Here is an 18,923-nt window from a genome sequence, read left to right as displayed (position 1 = left end):
TAAAACAACACAATGTAAGTGGCAGAAAGTGGTTGGCTGATATACGACAAACTAACAGGACTGTAGTATATCCACTTTGTGAGAATTTGAATCTCCCTTTTTTGGGGGGAGAGTGAACCAAAACTCAGGCCCAGTGTATAAAACAGCACAATGTAAGTGGCAGAAAGTGGCTGGCTGGTATACGACAAACTAACAGGACTGTAGTATATCCATTTCGTGAGAATTTGAATCTCCCCTTTTTGGGGGGGAGACGGAACCAAAACTCAGGCCCAGTGTATAAAACAACACAATGTAAGTGACAGAAAGTGGCTGGCTGATATACGACAAACTAACAGGACTGAAGTATATCCAATTCGTGAGGATTTGAATCTCACTTTTTTGGGGGGAGACTGAACCAAAACTCAGGCCCAGAGTGTAAACCAACACACTGTAAGTGGTAGAAAGTGGCTGGCTGATATACAACAAACTAAGAGGACTGTAGTATATCCTCTTTCTAAGAATTTGAATCTCACTTTTTTTGAGGGGAGACAGAACAAAAACTCAGGCCCAGTGTGTAAAACAACACAATGTAAGTGGCAGAAAGTGGCTGGCTGGTATATGACAAACTAACAGGACTGTAGAATATCCATTTTGTGAGAATTTGAATCTCCTTTTTCGGGGGGGAGACTGAACCAAAACTCAGGCCCAGTGCATAAAACAACACAATGTAAGTGGCAGAAAGTGGCTGGCTGATATACAGCAAACTAACAGGACTGTAGAATATCCACTGTGTGAGAATTTAAATCTCCCTTTTTTTGAGGGGAGACTGAACCAAAACTCAGGCCCAGTGTATAAAACAACACAATGTAAGTGGCAGAAAGTGTCTGGCTGATATATGACAAACTAACAAGACTGAAGTATATCCACTTTGTGAGAATTTGAATCTTCCTTTTTTGGGGGGCAGACTGAACCAAAACTCAGGCCCAGTGTATAAAACAACACAATGTCAGTGGCAGAAAGTAACTGGCTGATATACGACAAACTAACAGGACTGTAGTATATCCACTTTGTGAGAATTTGAATCTCCAAATCTCCATTTTTTGTGGGGAGAATGAACGAAAACTCAGGCCCAGTGTATAAAACAACACAATGTAAGTGACAGAAAGTGGCTGGCTGATATACGACAAACTAACAGGACTGTAGTATATCCACTTTGTGAGAATTTGAATCTCACTTTTTCTGGGGGGAGACTGAACAAAAACTCAGGCCCAGTGTACAATACAACACAATGTAAGTGGCAGAAAGTGGCTGGCTGATATACGACAAACTAACAGGACTGTAAGAATATCCACTTTGTGAGAATTTGAATCTCCCTTTTTTTGGGGGGAGAGTGCACCAAAACTCAGGCCCAGTGTATAAAACAACACCATGTAAGTGGCAGAAAGTGGCTGGCTGATATACTACAAACTAACAGGACTGAAGTATATCCACTTTGTGAGAATTTGAATCTCCCTTTTTTTGGGGGGAGAGTGAACCAAAACTCACGCCCAGTGTATAAAACAACAAAATGTAAGTGGCAGAAAGTGGCTGGCTGATATACGAAAAACTAACAGGACTGTAGTATATCCACTTTGTGAGAATTTGAATCTCCCTTTTTTGGGGGGACACTGAACCAAAACTCAGGCCCATTGTATTAAACAACACAATATAAGTGGCAGAAAGTGGCTGGCTGATATACGACAAACTAAAAGGACTGTAGTATATCCACTTTGTGAGAATTTGAATCTCCAAATCTCCATTTTTTGGGGGGAGACTGAACCAAAACTCAGGCCCAGTGTATAAAACAACACAATGTAAGTGGCATAAAGTGGCTGGCTGATATGCGACAAACTAACAGGACTGTAGTATATCCACTTTGTGAGAATTTGAATCTCCCTTTTTTGGGTGGGACACTGAACCAAAACTCAGGCCCATTGTATAAAACAACACAATGTAAGTGGCAGAAAGTGGCTGGCTGATATACGACAAACTAACAGGACTGTAGTATATCCACTTTGTGAGAATTTGAATCTCCTTTTTTTGGAGGGGAGACTGAACCAAAACTCAGGCCCAGTGTATAAAACAACACACTGTAAGTGGTAGAAAGTGGCTGGCTGATATACGAAAAACTAACAGGACTGTAGTATATCTACTTTGTGAGAATTTGAATCTCACTTTTTTTGGGGGGAGACTGAACAAAAACTCAGGCCCAGTGTACAATACAACACAATGTAAGTGGCAGAAAGTGGCTGGCTGATATACGACAAACTAACAGGACTGTAAGAATATCCACTTTGTGAGAATTTGAATCTCCCTTTTTTGGGGGGGAGAGTGCACCAAAACTCAGGCCCAGTGTATAAAACAACACCATGTAAGTGGCAGAAAGTGGCTGGCTGATATACTACAAACTAACAGTACTGAATTATATCCACTTTGTGAGAATTTGAATCTCCCTTTTTTTGGGGGGAGAGTGAACCAAAACTCACGCCCAGTGTATAAAACAACACAATGTAAGTGGCAGAAAGTGGCTGGCTGATATACGAAAAACTAACAGGACTGAAGTATATCCACTTTGTTAGAATTTGAATCTCCCTTTTTTTTGGGGAGACTGTACCAAAACTCAGGCCCAGTGTGTAAAAACACACAATGTAAGTGGCAGAAAGTGGCTGGCTGATATACGACAAACTAACAGGACTGTAGTATATCCACTTTGTGAGAATTTGAATCTCCCTTTTTTGGGGGGACACTGAACCAAAACTCAGGCCCATTGTATTAAACAACACAATATAAGTGGCAGAAAGTGGCTGGCTGATATACGACAAACTAAAAGGACTGTAGTATATCCACTTTGTGAGAATTTGAATCTCCTTTTTTTGGAGGGGAGACTGAACCAAAACTCAGGCCCAGTGTATAAAACAACACACTGTAAGTGGTAGAAAGTGGCTGGCTGATATACGAAAAACTAACAGGACTGAAGTATATCCACTTTGTTAGAATTTGAATCTCCATTTTTTGGGGGGAGACTGAACCAAAACTCAGGCCCAGTGTATAAAACAACACAATGTAAGTGACAGAAAGTGGCTGGCTGATATACGACAAACTAACAGGACTGAAGTATATCCACTTTGTGAGAATTTGAATCTCCCTTTTTTGGGGGGGAGAGTGAACCAAAACTCAGGCCCAGTGTATAAAACAACACAATGTAAGTGGCAGAAAGTGGCTGGCTGATATACTACAAACTAACAGGACTGAAGTATATCCTCTTCGTGAGGATTTGAATCTGCTTTTATTGGAGGGGAGACTGAACCAAAACTCAGGCCCAGAGTATAAAACAACACACTGTAAGTGACAGAAAGTGGCTGGCTGATATACGACAAACTAACAGGACTGTAGTATATCCACTTTGTGAGAATTTGAATCTCCAAATCTCCATTTTTTGGGGGGAGACTGAACCAAAACTCAGGCCCAGTGTATAAAACAACACAATGTAAGTGGCAGAAAGTGGCTGGCTGATATACGACAAACTAACAGGACTGAAGTATATCCACTTTGTGAGGATTTGAATCTCACTTTTTTGGGTGGGAGACTGAACCAAAACTCAGGCCCAGTGTATAAAACAACACAATGTAAGTGGCAGAAAGTGTCTGGCTGATATTCGACAAACTAACAGGACTGTAGTATATCCACTTTGTGAGAATTTGAATCTCCCTTTTTTGGGTGGCAGACTGAACCAAAACTCAGGCACAGTGTATAAAACAACACAATGTCAGTGGCAGAAAGTAACTGGCTGATATACTACAAACTAACAGGCTACTGCGCTTGATGGAGGTGTAGTCGTGCTGGCGTTACTCTGGAGTCTATAGTCATCCAAGGACTTGAAATGGATTGAGAAAGGAAAAGAATGTAAGAAAAAAGAAAAAAGAAAAATATGAGATAAAGAGGATAATAAAGCAGCGTGATTTATGATTTATTATGTATATGATGTGTATATACTGTCTATGATGGTTAATTCCAGATGTTATGAATAATGAGTTGTTTTTATTTATTTGAAAGGAGGAAATATATTAATGTTATTATGATATTTATTAGGGATTCCTTTTAAATATATAGACAATTTATTGCTATTTATATGGCGTGGGCACTTATGCACTTTACTTTATAGCACACAGCACATAGCACTTCTCATAGTTATTAGTACTGTATACATCTTACTTTACACTGGGATATGTTTCTTAATAGATAACTTCTCACTTCAAATTTTACACTTATATATTTTATAATATACATATATATTTAATACACTAATGAAATTTCTCATTTTTTATCTCTTATTTATATAGCTAATATACATATATATTTAGCTATTCACATTAAATTTGTTTTTGCATTGTTATGTATTAGTTAGGTAATGGAATTATCCATCACGTATAAACAATGGATTGGTATTCTATTAGTCACGTCTGTCGAGTCCTCAGGGTGGTGCGCTTGCGCATAGAGATCTCTGCTCCGTACATCCCCAGGAGCGCTCGTTCATTTGGATACGCCGGCATTAATTGCTTGCGTTCCAAAGAGCGCTGACCTGGAGGTGTATATTTACATCCGGAGGAGATGTCGAACGCATGCGCCGATAAGCCAAAGGGACTCTTTCAAAGCTTACGCCCCTTATTGCGTGTCAAACCCCTATTGGAGGCTTGTTATTTATATTGATGTCTGACCCGTATTGTAACCACGCCCCCGGAAGAAGCTCTGGGCGAAACGCGCGAAATCCGCGTTTTGTTGAGATAGTTATTTGAAGTGCCATTACGTATATATTTTGTGACGAGTTGGTTGGAAACTAACAGGACTGTAGTATTTCCACTTTGTGAGAGTTTGAATCTCCAAATCTCCATTTTTTGGGGGGAGACTGAACCAAAACTCAGGCCCAGTGTATAAAACAACACAATGTAAGTGGCAGAAAGTGGCTTGCTGATATACAACAAACTAACAGGACTGAAGTATATCCACTTTGTGAGAATTTGAATCTCTTTTTTTTGGAGGGGAGACTGAACCAAAACTCAGGCCCAGAGTATAAAAGAGCACATTGTAAGTGACAGAAAGTGGCTGGCTGATATACGACAAACTAACAGGACTGTAGTATATCCACTTTGTGAGAATTTGAATCTCCTTTTTTGGGGGGATACTGAACCAAAACTCAGGCCCAGTGTATAAAACAACACAATGTAAGTGACAGAAAGTGGCTGGCTGATATACGACAAACTAACAGGACTGAAGTATATCCACTTTGTGAGAATTTGAATCTCCCTTTTTTGGGGGGAGAGTGAACCAAAACTCAGGCCCAGTGTATAAAACAACACAATGTAAGTGGCAGAAAGTGGCTGGCTGATATACTACAAACTAACAGGACTGAAGTATATCCACTTCGTGAGGATTTGAATCTCCTTTTTTGGAGGGGAGACTGAACCAAAACTCAGGCCCAGAGTATAAAACAACACACTGTAAGTGACAGAAAGTGGCTGGCTGATATACGACAAACCAACAGGACTGAAGTATATCCACTTCGTGAGGATTTGAATCTCACTTTTTTGGGGGGAGACTGAACCAAAACTCAGGCCCAGAGTATAAAACAACACACTGTAAGTGGTAGAAAGTGGCTGGCTGATATACTAAAAACTAACAGGACTGAAGTATATCCACTTTGTTAGAAGTTGAATCTCCCTTTTTTGGGGGGAGACTGAACCAAAACTCATGCCCAGTGTATAAAAAAACACAATGTAAGTGGCAGAAAGTGGCTGGCTGATATACGACAAACTAACAGGACTGAAGTATATCCACTTTGTGAGGATTTGAATCTCACTTTTTTTGGGGGGAGACTGAACCAAAACTCAGGCCCAGTGTATAAAACAACACAATGTAAGTGGCAGAAAGTGTCTGGCTGATATACGACAAACTAACAGGAGTGTAGTATATCCACTTTGTGAGAATTTGAATCTCCCTTTTTTGGGGGGCAGACTGAACCAAAACTCAGGCCCAGTGTATAAAACAACACAATGTCAGTGGCAGAAAGTAACTGGCTGATATACCACAAACTAACAGGACTGTAGTATATCCACTTTGTGAGAATTTGAATCTCCAAATCTCCATTTTTTGGGGGGAGACTGAACCAAAACTCAGGCCCAGTGTATAAAACAACACAATGTAAGTGACAGAAAGTGGCTGGCTGATATACGACAAACTAACAGGACTGAAGTATATCCACTTTGTGAGAATTTGAATCTCCCTTTTTTGGGGGGGACACTGAACCAAAACTCAGGCCCAGTGTATAAAACAACACAATGTAAGTGACAGAAAGTGGCTGGCTGATATACGACAAACTAACAGGACTGAAGTATATCCACTTTGTGAGAATTTGAATCTCCCTTTTTTGGGGGGTAGAGTGAACCAAAACTCAGGCCCAGTGTATAAAACAACACAATGTAAGTGGCAGAAAGTGGCTGGCTGATATACGACAAACTAACAGGACTGAAGTATATCCACTTTGTGAGAATTTGAATCTCCCTTTTTTGGGGGGGAGAGTGAACCAAAACTCAGGCCCAGTGTATAAAACAACACAATGTAAGTGGCAGAAAGTGGCTGGCTGATATACTACAAACTAACAGGACTGAAGTATATCCTCTTCGTGAGGATTTGAATCTGCTTTTATTGGAGGGGAGACTGAACCAAAACTCAGGCCCAGAGTATAAAATAACACACTGTAAGTGACAGAAAGTGGCTGGCTGATATACGACAAACTAACAGGACTGTAGTATATCCACTTTGTGAGAATTTGAATCTCCAAATCTCCATTTTTTGGGGGGAGACTGAACCAAAACTCAGGCCCAGTGTATAAAACAACACAATGTAAGTGGCAGAAAGTGGCTGGCTGATATACGACAAACTAACAGGACTGAAGTATATCCACTTTGTGAGGATTTGAATCTCACTTTTTTGGGTGGGAGACTGAACCAAAACTCAGGCCCAGTGTATAAAACAACACAATGTAAGTGGCAGAAAGTGTCTGGCTGATATTCGACAAACTAACAGGACTGTAGTATATCCACTTTGTGAGAATTTGAATCTCCCTTTTTTGGGTGGCAGACTGAACCAAAACTCAGGCACAGTGTATAAAACAACACAATGTCAGTGGCAGAAAGTAACTGGCTGATATACTACAAACTAACAGGCTACTGCGCTTGATGGAGGTGTAGTCGTGCTGGCGTTACTCTGGAGTCTATAGTCATCCAAGGACTTGAAATGGATTGAGAAAGGAAAAGAATGTAAGAAAAAAGAAAAAAGAAAAATATGAGATAAAGAGGATAATAAAGCAGCGTGATTTATGATTTATTATGTATATGATGTGTATATACTGTCTATGATGGTTAATTCCAGATGTTATGAATAATGAGTTGTTTTTATTTATTTGAAAGGAGGAAATATATTAATGTTATTATGATATTTATTAGGGATTCCTTTTAAATATATAGACAATTTATTGCTATTTATATGGCGTGGGCACTTATGCACTTTACTTTATAGCACACAGCACATAGCACTTCTCATAGTTATTAGTACTGTATACATCTTACTTTACACTGGGATATGTTTCTTAATAGATAACTTCTCACTTCAAATTTTACACTTATATATTTTATAATATACATATATATTTAATACACTAATGAAATTTCTCATTTTTTATCTCTTATTTATATAGCTAATATACATATATATTTAGCTATTCACATTAAATTTGTTTTTGCATTGTTATGTATTAGTTAGGTAATGGAATTATCCATCACGTATAAACAATGGATTGGTATTCTATTAGTCACGTCTGTCGAGTCCTTAGGGTGGTGCGCTTGCGCATAGAGATCTCTGCTCCGTACATCCCCAGGAGCGCTCGTTCATTTGGATACGCCGGCATTAATTGCTTGCGTTCCAAAGAGCGCTGACCTGGAGGTGTATATTTACATCCGGAGGAGATGTCGAACGCATGCGCCGATAAGCCAAAGGGACTCTTTCAAAGCTTACGCCCCTTATTGCGTGTCAAACCCCTATTGGAGGCTTGTTATTTATATTGATGTCTGACCCGTATTGTAACCACGCCCCCGGAAGAAGCTCTGGGCGAAACGCGCGAAATCCGCGTTTTGTTGAGATAGTTATTTGAAGTGCCATTACGTATATATTTTGTGACGAGTTGGTTGGAAACTAACAGGACTGTAGTATTTCCACTTTGTGAGAGTTTGAATCTCCAAATCTCCATTTTTTGGGGGGAGACTGAACCAAAACTCAGGCCCAGTGTATAAAACAACACAATGTAAGTGGCAGAAAGTGGCTTGCTGATATACAACAAACTAACAGGACTGAAGTATATCCACTTTGTGAGAATTTGAATCTCTTTTTTTTGGAGGGGAGACTGAACCAAAACTCAGGCCCAGAGTATAAAAGAGCACATTGTAAGTGACAGAAAGTGGCTGGCTGATATACGACAAACTAACAGGACTGTAGTATATCCACTTTGTGAGAATTTGAATCTCCTTTTTTGGGGGGATACTGAACCAAAACTCAGGCCCAGTGTATAAAACAACACAATGTAAGTGACAGAAAGTGGCTGGCTGATATACGACAAACTAACAGGACTGAAGTATATCCACTTTGTGAGAATTTGAATCTCCCTTTTTTGGGGGGAGAGTGAACCAAAACTCAGGCCCAGTGTATAAAACAACACAATGTAAGTGGCAGAAAGTGGCTGGCTGATATACTACAAACTAACAGGACTGAAGTATATCCACTTCGTGAGGATTTGAATCTCCTTTTTTGGAGGGGAGACTGAACCAAAACTCAGGCCCAGAGTATAAAACAACACACTGTAAGTGACAGAAAGTGGCTGGCTGATATACGACAAACTAACAGGACTGAAGTATATCCACTTCGTGAGGATTTGAATCTCACTTTTTTGGGGGGAGACTGAACCAAAACTCAGGCCCAGAGTATAAAACAACACACTGTAAGTGGTAGAAAGTGGCTGGCTGATATACTAAAAACTAACAGGACTGAAGTATATCCACTTTGTTAGAAGTTGAATCTCCCTTTTTTGGGGGGAGACTGAACCAAAACTCATGCCCAGTGTATAAAAAAACACAATGTAAGTGGCAGAAAGTGGCTGGCTGATATACGACAAACTAACAGGACTGAAGTATATCCACTTTGTGAGGATTTGAATCTCACTTTTTTTGGGGGGAGACTGAACCAAAACTCAGGCCCAGTGTGTAAAACAACACAATGTAAGTGGCAGAAAGTGTCTGGCTGATATACGACAAACTAACAGGAGTGTAGTATATCCACTTTGTGAGAATTTGAATCTCCCTTTTTTGGGGGGCAGACTGAACCAATACTCAGGCCCAGTGTATAAAACAACACAATGTCAGTGGCAGAAAGTAACTGGCTGATATACCACAAACTAACAGGACTGTAGTATATCCACTTTGTGAGAATTTGAATCTCCAAATCTCCATTTTTTGGGGGGAGACTGAACCAAAACTCAGGCCCAGTGTATAAAACAACACAATGTAAGTGACAGAAAGTGGCTGGCTGATATACGACAAACTAACAGGACTGAAGTATATCCACTTTGTGAGAATTTGAATCTCCCTTTTTTGGGGGGTAGAGTGAACCAAAACTCAGGCCCAGTGTATAAAACAACACAATGTAAGTGGCAGAAAGTGGCTGGCTGATATACTACAAACTAACAGGACTGAAGAATAGCCACTTCGTGAGGATTTGAATCTCCTTTTTTTGGAGGGGAGACTGAACCAAAACTCAGGCCCAGAGTATAAAAGAGCACATTGTAAGTGACAGAAAGTGGCTGGCTGATATACGACAAACTAACAGGACTGTAGTATATCCACTTTGTGAGAATTTGAATCTCCCTTTTTTGGGGGGATACTGAACCAAAACTCAGGCCCAGTGTATAAAACAACACAAAGTAAATGGCAGAAAGTGGCTGGCTGATTTACGACAAACTAACAGGACTGTAGTATATCCACTTTCTGAGAATTTGAATCTCCCTTTTTTGGGGGGAGACTGAACCAAAACTCATGCCCAGTGTATAAAAAAAACACAATGTAAGTGGCAGAAAGTGGCTGGCTGATATATGACAAACTAAAAGGACTGAAGTATATCCACTTTGTGAGGATTTGAATCTCACTTTTTTGGGGGGGAGACTGAACCAAAACTCAGGCCCAGTGTATAAAACAACACAATGTCAGTGGCAGAAAGTAACTGGCTGATATACCACAAACTAACAGGACTGTAGTATATCCTCTTTGTGAGAATTTGAATCTCCAAATCTCCATTTTTTGGGGGGAGACTGAACCAAAACTCAGGCCCAGTGTATAAAACAACACACTGTAAGTGACAGAAAGTGGCTGGCTGATATACGACAAACTAACAGGACTGTAGTATATCCACTTTGTGAGAATTTGAATCTCCTTTTTGGGGGTGGAGACTGAACCAAAACTCAGGCCCAGTGCATAAAACAACACAATGTAAGTGGCAGAAAGTGGCTGGCTGATATACGACAAACTAACAGGACTGTAGTATATCCACTTTGTGAGAATTTGAATCTCCCTTTTTTGGGGGGGAGATTGAACCAAAACTCAGGCCCAGTGTATAAAACAACACAATGTAAGTGGCAGAAAGTGGCTGGCTGATATACGACAAACTAACAGGACTGTAGTATATCCACTTCGTGAGAATTTGAATCTCCCTTTTTTGGGGGGAGAGTGAACCAAAACTCAGGCCCAGTGTATAAAACAGCACAATGTAAGAGGCAGAAAGTGGCTGGCTGATATACGACAAACTAACAGGACTGAAGTATATCCACTTTGTGAGAATTTGAATCTCCCTTTTTTGGGGGGAGAGTGAACCAAAACTCAGGCCCAGTGTATAAAACAACACAATGTAAGTGGCAGAAAGTGGCTGGCTGATATACTACAAACTAACAGGACTGAAGTATATCCACTTCGTGAGGATTTGAATCTCCTTTTTTTGGAGGGGAGACTGAACCAAAACTCAGGCCCAGAGTATAAAACAACACACTGTAAGTGACAGAAAGTGGCTGGCTGATATACGACAAACTAACAGGACTGAAGTATATCCACTTCGTGAGGATTTGAATCTCACTTTTTTGGGGGGAGACTGAACCAAAACTCATGCCCAGAGTATAAAACAACACACTGTAAGTGGTAGAAAGTGGCTGGCTGATATACTAAAAACTAACAGGACTGAAGTATATCCACTTTGTTAGAAGTTGAATCTCCCTTTTTTGGGGGGAGACTGAACCAAAACTCATGCCCAGTGTATAAAAAACACAATGTAAGTGGCAGAAAGTGGCTGGCTGATATACGACAAACTAACAGGACTGAAGTATATCCACTTTGTGAGGATTTGAATCTCACTTTTTTTGGGGGGAGACTGAATCAAAACTCAGGCCCAGTGTATAAAACAACACAATGTAAGTGGCAGAAAGTGTCTGGCTGATATACGACAAACTAACAGGAGTGTAGTATATCCACTTTGTGAGAATTTGAATCTCCCTTTTTTGGGGGGCAGACTGAACCAAAACTCAGGCCCAGTGTATAAAACAACACAATGTCAGTGGCAGAAAGTAACTGGCTGATATACCACAAACTAACAGGACTGTAGTATATCCACTTTGTGAGAATTTGAATCTCCAAATCTCCATTTTTTGGGGGGAGACTGAACCAAAACTCAGGCCCAGTGTATAAAACAACACAATGTAAGTGACAGAAAGTGGCTGGCTGATATACGACAAACTAACAGGACTGAAGTATATCCACTTTGTGAGAATTTGAATCTCCCTTTTTTTGGGGGGACACTGAACCAAAACTCAGGCCCAGTGTATAAAACAACACAATGTAAGTGGCAGAAAGTGGCTGGCTGATATACTACAAACTAACAGGACTGAAGTATAGCCACTTCGTGAGAATTTGAATCTCCCTTTTTTGGGGGGATACTGAACCAAAACTCAGGCCCAGTGTATAAAACAACACAAAGTAAATGGCAGAAAGTGGCTGGCTGATTTACGACAAACTAACAGGACTGTAGTATATCCACTTTCTGAGAATTTGAATCTCCCTTTTTTGGGGGGAGACTGAACCAAAACTCATGCCCAGTGTATAAAAAAAACACAATGTAAGTGGCAGAAAGTGGCTGGCTGATATATGACAAACTAACAGGACTGAAGTATATCCACTTTGTGAGGATTTGAATCTCACTTTTTGGGGGTGGAGACTGAACCAAAACTCAGGCCCAGTGCATAAAACAACACAATGTAAGTGGCAGAAAGTGGCTGGCTGATATACGACAAACTAACAGGACTGTAGTATATCCACTTTGTGAGAATTTGAATCTCCCTTTTTTGGGGGGGAGATTGAACCAAAACTCAGGCCCAGTGTATAAAACAACACAATGTAAGTGGCAGAAAGTGGCTGGCTGATATACGACAAACTAACAGGACTGTAGTATATCCACTTCGTGAGAATTTGAATCTCCCTTTTTTGGGGGGAGAGTGAACCAAAACTCAGGCCCAGTGTATAAAACAGCACAATGTAAGAGGCAGAAAGTGGCTGGCTGATATACGACAGACTAACAGGACTGTAGTATATCCACTTTGTGAGAATTTGAATCTCCCTTTTTTGGGGGGGGAGACTGAACCAAAACTCAAGCCCAGTGCATAAAAAAAACACAATGTAAGTGGCAGAAAGTGGCTGGCTGATATACGACAAACTAACAGGACTGAAGTATATCCACTTTGTGAGGATTTGAATCTCACTTTTTTTGGGGGGAGACTGAACCAAAACTCAGGCCCAGTGTATAAAACAACACAATGTAAGTGGCAGAAAGTGGCTGGCTGATATAGTACAAACTAACAGGACTGTAGTATATCCACTTTGTGAGCTTTTGAATCTACCTTTTTTGGGGGGGAAACTGAACCAAAACTCAGGCCCAGTGCATAAAACAACACAATGTAAGTGGCAGAAAGTGGCTGGCTGATATACGACAAACTAACAGGACTGTAGTATATCCACTTTCTGAGAATTTGAATCTACCTTTTTTGGAAGGGAAACTGAACCAAAACTCAAGCCCAGTGTATAAAACAACACAATGTAAGTGGCAGAAAGTGGCTGGCTGATATACGACAAACTAACAGGACTGTAGTATATCCAATTTGTGAGCTTTTGAATCTATCTTATTTGGGGGGAGACTAAACCAAAACTCAGGCCAAGTGTATAAAACAACACAATGTCAGTGGCAGAAAGTAGCTGGCTGATATACGACAAACTAACAGGACTGTAGTATATTAACTTTGTGAGAATTTGAATCTCCCTTTTTTGGGGGGAGACTGAACCAAAACTCAAGCCCAGTGTATAAAAATAACACAATGTAAGTGGCAGAAAGTGGCTGGCTGATATAGTACAAACTAACAGGACTGTAGTATATCCAATTTGTGAGCTTTTGAATCTACCTTTTTTGGGGGGGGGAGAGTGAACGAAAACTCAGGCCCAGTGTATAAAACAACACAATGTAAGTGGCAGAAAGTGGCTGGCTGATATACGACAAACTAACTAAACTGTAGAATATCCACTTTGTGAGAATTTGAATCTCCCTTATTTTGGGGGAGACTGTACCAAAACTCAGGCCCAGTGTGTAAAACAACACAATGTAGGTGGCAGAAATTGGCTGGCTGATATACGACAAACTAACAGGACTGTAGTATATCCACTTTGTGAGAATTTGAATCTCCCTTTTTTGGGGGGAGACTGAACTAAAACTCAGGCCCATTGTATAAAACAACACAATGTAAGTGGCAGAAATTGGCTGGCTGATATACGACAAACTAACAGGACTGTAGTATATCCACTTTGTGAGAATTAGAATCTCCTTTTTTGGGGGGAGACTGAACCAAAACTCAGGCCCAGTGTATAAAACAACACAATGTAAGTGGCAGAAAGTTTCTGGCTGATATACGACAAACTAACAGGACTGTAGTATATCCACTTAGTGAGAATTTGAATCTCCCTTTTTTGGGGGGGACACTGAACCAAAACTCAGGCCCATTGTATAAAACAACACAATGTAAGTGGCAGAACGTGGCTGGCTGATATACAACAAACTAACAGGACTGTAGAATATCCACTGTGTGAGAATTTAAATCTCCCTTTTTTTGAGGGGAAACTGAACCAAAACTCAGGCCCAGTGTATAAAACAACACAATGTAAGTGGCAGAAAGTGGCTGGCTGATATACGACAAACTAAAAGGACTGTAGTATATCCACTTTGTGAGAATTTGAATCTCCCTTTTTTGGGGGGAGATTGAACCAAAACTCAGGCCCAGTGTATAAAACAACACTATGTAAGTGGCAGAAAGTGGCTGGCTGATATACGACAAACTAACAGGACTGTAGTATATCCACTTTGTGAGAATTTGAATCTCCTTTTTTTGGTGGGAGACTGAACCAAAACTCAGGCCCAGTGTATAAAACACTATGTAAGTGGCAGAAAGTGGCTGGCTGATAAACTACAAACTAACAGGACTGTGGTATATCCACTTTGTGAGAATTTGAATCTCCCTTTTTTGGGGGGGAGACTGAACCAAAACTCAGGCCCATTGTATGAAACAACACAATGTAGGTGGGAGAAAGTGGCTGGCTGATATACGACAAACTAACAGGACTGTAGTATATCCACTTTGTGGGAATCTGAATCTCCCTTTTGTGGAGGGGAGACTGAACCAAAACTCAGGCCCAGTGTATAAAACAACACAATGTAAGTGGCAGAATGTGGCTGGCTGATATACGACAAACTAACAGGACTGTAGTATATCCACTTTGTGAGAATCTGAATCTCCCCTTTTTTGGGGGGACATTGAACCAAAACTCACACCCAGTGTATAAAACTACACAATGTAAGTGGCAGAAAGTGGCTGGCTGATATACGACAAACGGAAGGACTGTAGTATATCCACTTTGTGAGAATTTGAATCTCCCTTTTTTTGGGGGAGACTGAACCAAAACTCAGGCCCAGTGTATAAAACAACACAATGTAAGTGACAGAAAGTGGCTGGCTGATATACGACAAACTAACAGGACTGTAGTATATCCACTTTGTGAGAATTTGAATCTCCCTTTTTTGGGGGGATACTGAACCAAAACTCAGGCCCAGTGTATAAAACAACACAAAGTAAATGGCAGAAAGTGGCTGGCTGATTTACGACAAACTAACAGGACTGTAGTATATCCACTTTCTGAGAATTTGAATCTCCCTTTTTTGGGGGGAGACTGAACCAAAACTCATGCCCAGTGTATAAAAAAAACACAATGTAAGTGGCAGAAAGTGGCTGGCTGATATATGACAAACTAAAAGGACTGAAGTATATCCACTTTGTGAGGATTTGAATCTCACTTTTTTGGGGGGGAGACTGAACCAAAACTCAGGCCCAGTGTATAAAACAACACAATGTCAGTGGCAGAAAGTAACTGGCTGATATACCACAAACTAACAGGACTGTAGTATATCCTCTTTGTGAGAATTTGAATCTCCAAATCTCCATTTTTTGGGGGGAGACTGAACCAAAACTCAGGCCCAGTGTATAAAACAACACACTGTAAGTGACAGAAAGTGGCTGGCTGATATACGACAAACTAACAGGACTGTAGTATATCCACTTTGTGAGAATTTGAATCTCCTTTTTGGGGGTGGAGACTGAACCAAAACTCAGGCCCAGTGCATAAAACAACACAATGTAAGTGGCAGAAAGTGGCTGGCTGATATACGACAAACTAACAGGACTGTAGTATATCCACTTTGTGAGAATTTGAATCTCCCTTTTTTGGGGGGGAGATTGAACCAAAACTCAGGCCCAGTGTATAAAACAACACAATGTAAGTGGCAGAAAGTGGCTGGCTGATATACGACAAACTAACAGGACTGTAGTATATCCACTTCGTGAGAATTTGAATCTCCCTTTTTTGGGGGGAGAGTGAACCAAAACTCAGGCCCAGTGTATAAAACAGCACAATGTAAGAGGCAGAAAGTGGCTGGCTGATATACGACAAACTAACAGGACTGAAGTATATCCACTTTGTGAGAATTTGAATCTCCCTTTTTTGGGGGGAGAGTGAACCAAAACTCAGGCCCAGTGTATAAAACAACACAATGTAAGTGGCAGAAAGTGGCTGGCTGATATACTACAAACTAACAGGACTGAAGTATATCCACTTCGTGAGGATTTGAATCTCCTTTTTTTGGAGGGGAGACTGAACCAAAACTCAGGCCCAGAGTATAAAACAACACACTGTAAGTGACAGAAAGTGGCTGGCTGATATACGACAAACTAACAGGACTGAAGTATATCCACTTCGTGAGGATTTGAATCTCACTTTTTTGGGGGGAGACTGAACCAAAACTCATGCCCAGAGTATAAAACAACACACTGTAAGTGGTAGAAAGTGGCTGGCTGATATACTAAAAACTAACAGGACTGAAGTATATCCACTTTGTTAGAAGTTGAATCTCCCTTTTTTGGGGGGAGACTGAACCAAAACTCATGCCCAGTGTATAAAAAACACAATGTAAGTGGCAGAAAGTGGCTGGCTGATATACGACAAACTAACAGGACTGAAGTATATCCACTTTGTGAGGATTTGAATCTCACTTTTTTTGGGGGGAGACTGAATCAAAACTCAGGCCCAGTGTATAAAACAACACAATGTAAGTGGCAGAAAGTGTCTGGCTGATATACGACAAACTAACAGGAGTGTAGTATATCCACTTTGTGAGAATTTGAATCTCCCTTTTTTGGGGGGCAGACTGAACCAAAACTCAGGCCCAGTGTATAAAACAACACAATGTCAGTGGCAGAAAGTAACTGGCTGATATACCACAAACTAACAGGACTGTAGTATATCCACTTTGTGAGAATTTGAATCTCCAAATCTCCATTTTTTGGGGGGAGACTGAACCAAAACTCAGGCCCAGTGTATAAAACAACACAATGTAAGTGACAGAAAGTGGCTGGCTGATATACGACAAACTAACAGGACTGAAGTATATCCACTTTGTGAGAATTTGAATCTCCCTTTTTTTGGGGGGACACTGAACCAAAACTCAGGCCCAGTGTATAAAACAACACAATGTAAGTGGCAGAAAGTGGCTGGCTGATATACTACAAACTAACAGGACTGAAGTATAGCCACTTCGTGAGAATTTGAATCTCCCTTTTTTGGGGGGATACTGAACCAAAACTCAGGCCCAGTGTATAAAAAAAACACAATGTAAGTGGCAGAAAGTGGCTGGCTGATATATGACAAACTAACAGGACTGAAGTATATCCACTTTGTGAGGATTTGAATCTCACTTTTTGGGGGTGGAGACTGAACCAAAACTCAGGCCCAGTGCATAAAACAACACAATGTAAGTGGCAGAAAGTGGCTGGCTGATATACGACAAACTAACAGGACTGTAGTATATCCACTTTGTGAGAATTTGAATCTCCCTTTTTTGGGGGGGAGATTGAACCAAAACTCAGGCCCAGTGTATAAAACAACACAATGTAAGTGGCAGAAAGTGGCTGGCTGATATACGACAAACTAACAGGACTGTAGTATATCCACTTCGTGAGAATTTGAATCTCCCTTTTTTGGGGGGAGAGTGAACCAAAACTCAGGCCCAGTGTATAAAACAGCACAATGTAAGAGGCAGAAAGTGGCTGGCTGATATACGACAGACTAACAGGACTGTAGTATATCCACTTTGTGAGAATTTGAATCTCCCTTTTTTGGGGGGGGAGACTGAACCAAAACTCAAGCCCAGTGCATAAAAAAAACACAATGTAAGTGGCAGAAAGTGGCTGGCTGATATACGACAAACTAACAGGACTGAAGTATATCCACTTTGTGAGGATTTGAATCTCACTTTTTTTGGGGGGAGACTGAACCAAAACTCAGGCCCAGTGTATAAAACAACACAATGTAAGTGGCAGAAAGTGGCTGGCTGATATAGTACAAACTAACAGGACTGTAGTATATCCACTTTGTGAGCTTTTGAATCTACCTTTTTTGGGGGGGAAACTGAACCAAAACTCAGGCCCAGTGCATAAAACAACACAATGTAAGTGGCAGAAAGTGGCTGGCTGATATACGACAAACTAACAGGACTGTAGTATATCCACTTTCTGAGAATTTGAATCTACCTTTTTTGGAAGGGAAACTGAACCAAAACTCAAGCCCAGTGTATAAAACAACACAATGTAAGTGGCAGAAAGTGGCTGGCTGATATACGACAAACTAACAGGACTGTAGTATATCCAATTTGTGAGCTTTTGAATCTATCTTATTTGGGGGGAGACTAAACCAAAACTCAGGCCAAGTGTATAAAACAACACAATGTCAGTGGCAGAAAGTAGCTGGCTGATATACGACAAACTAACAGGACTGTAGTATATTAACTTTGTGAGAATTTGAATCTCCCTTTTTTGGGGGGAGACTGAACCAAAACTCAAGCCCAGTGTATAAAAATAACACAATGTAAGTGGCAGAAAGTGGCTGGCTGATATAGTACAAACTAACAGGACTGTAGTATATCCAATTTGTGAGCTTTTGAATCTACCTTTTTTGGGGGGGGGAGAGTGAACGAAAACTCAGGCCCAGTGTATAAAACAACACAATGTAAGTGGCAGAAAGTGGCTGGCTGATATACGACAAACTAACTAAACTGTAGAATATCCACTTTGTGAGAATTTGAATCTCCCTTATTTTGGGGGAGACTGTACCAAAACTCAGGCCCAG

This window comes from Ranitomeya variabilis, chromosome 2, assembly GCF_051348905.1.
Source record: "Ranitomeya variabilis isolate aRanVar5 chromosome 2, aRanVar5.hap1, whole genome shotgun sequence".
NCBI lineage: Eukaryota > Metazoa > Chordata > Amphibia > Anura > Dendrobatidae > Ranitomeya > Ranitomeya variabilis.
This window is presented reverse-complemented; position numbering follows the sequence as displayed.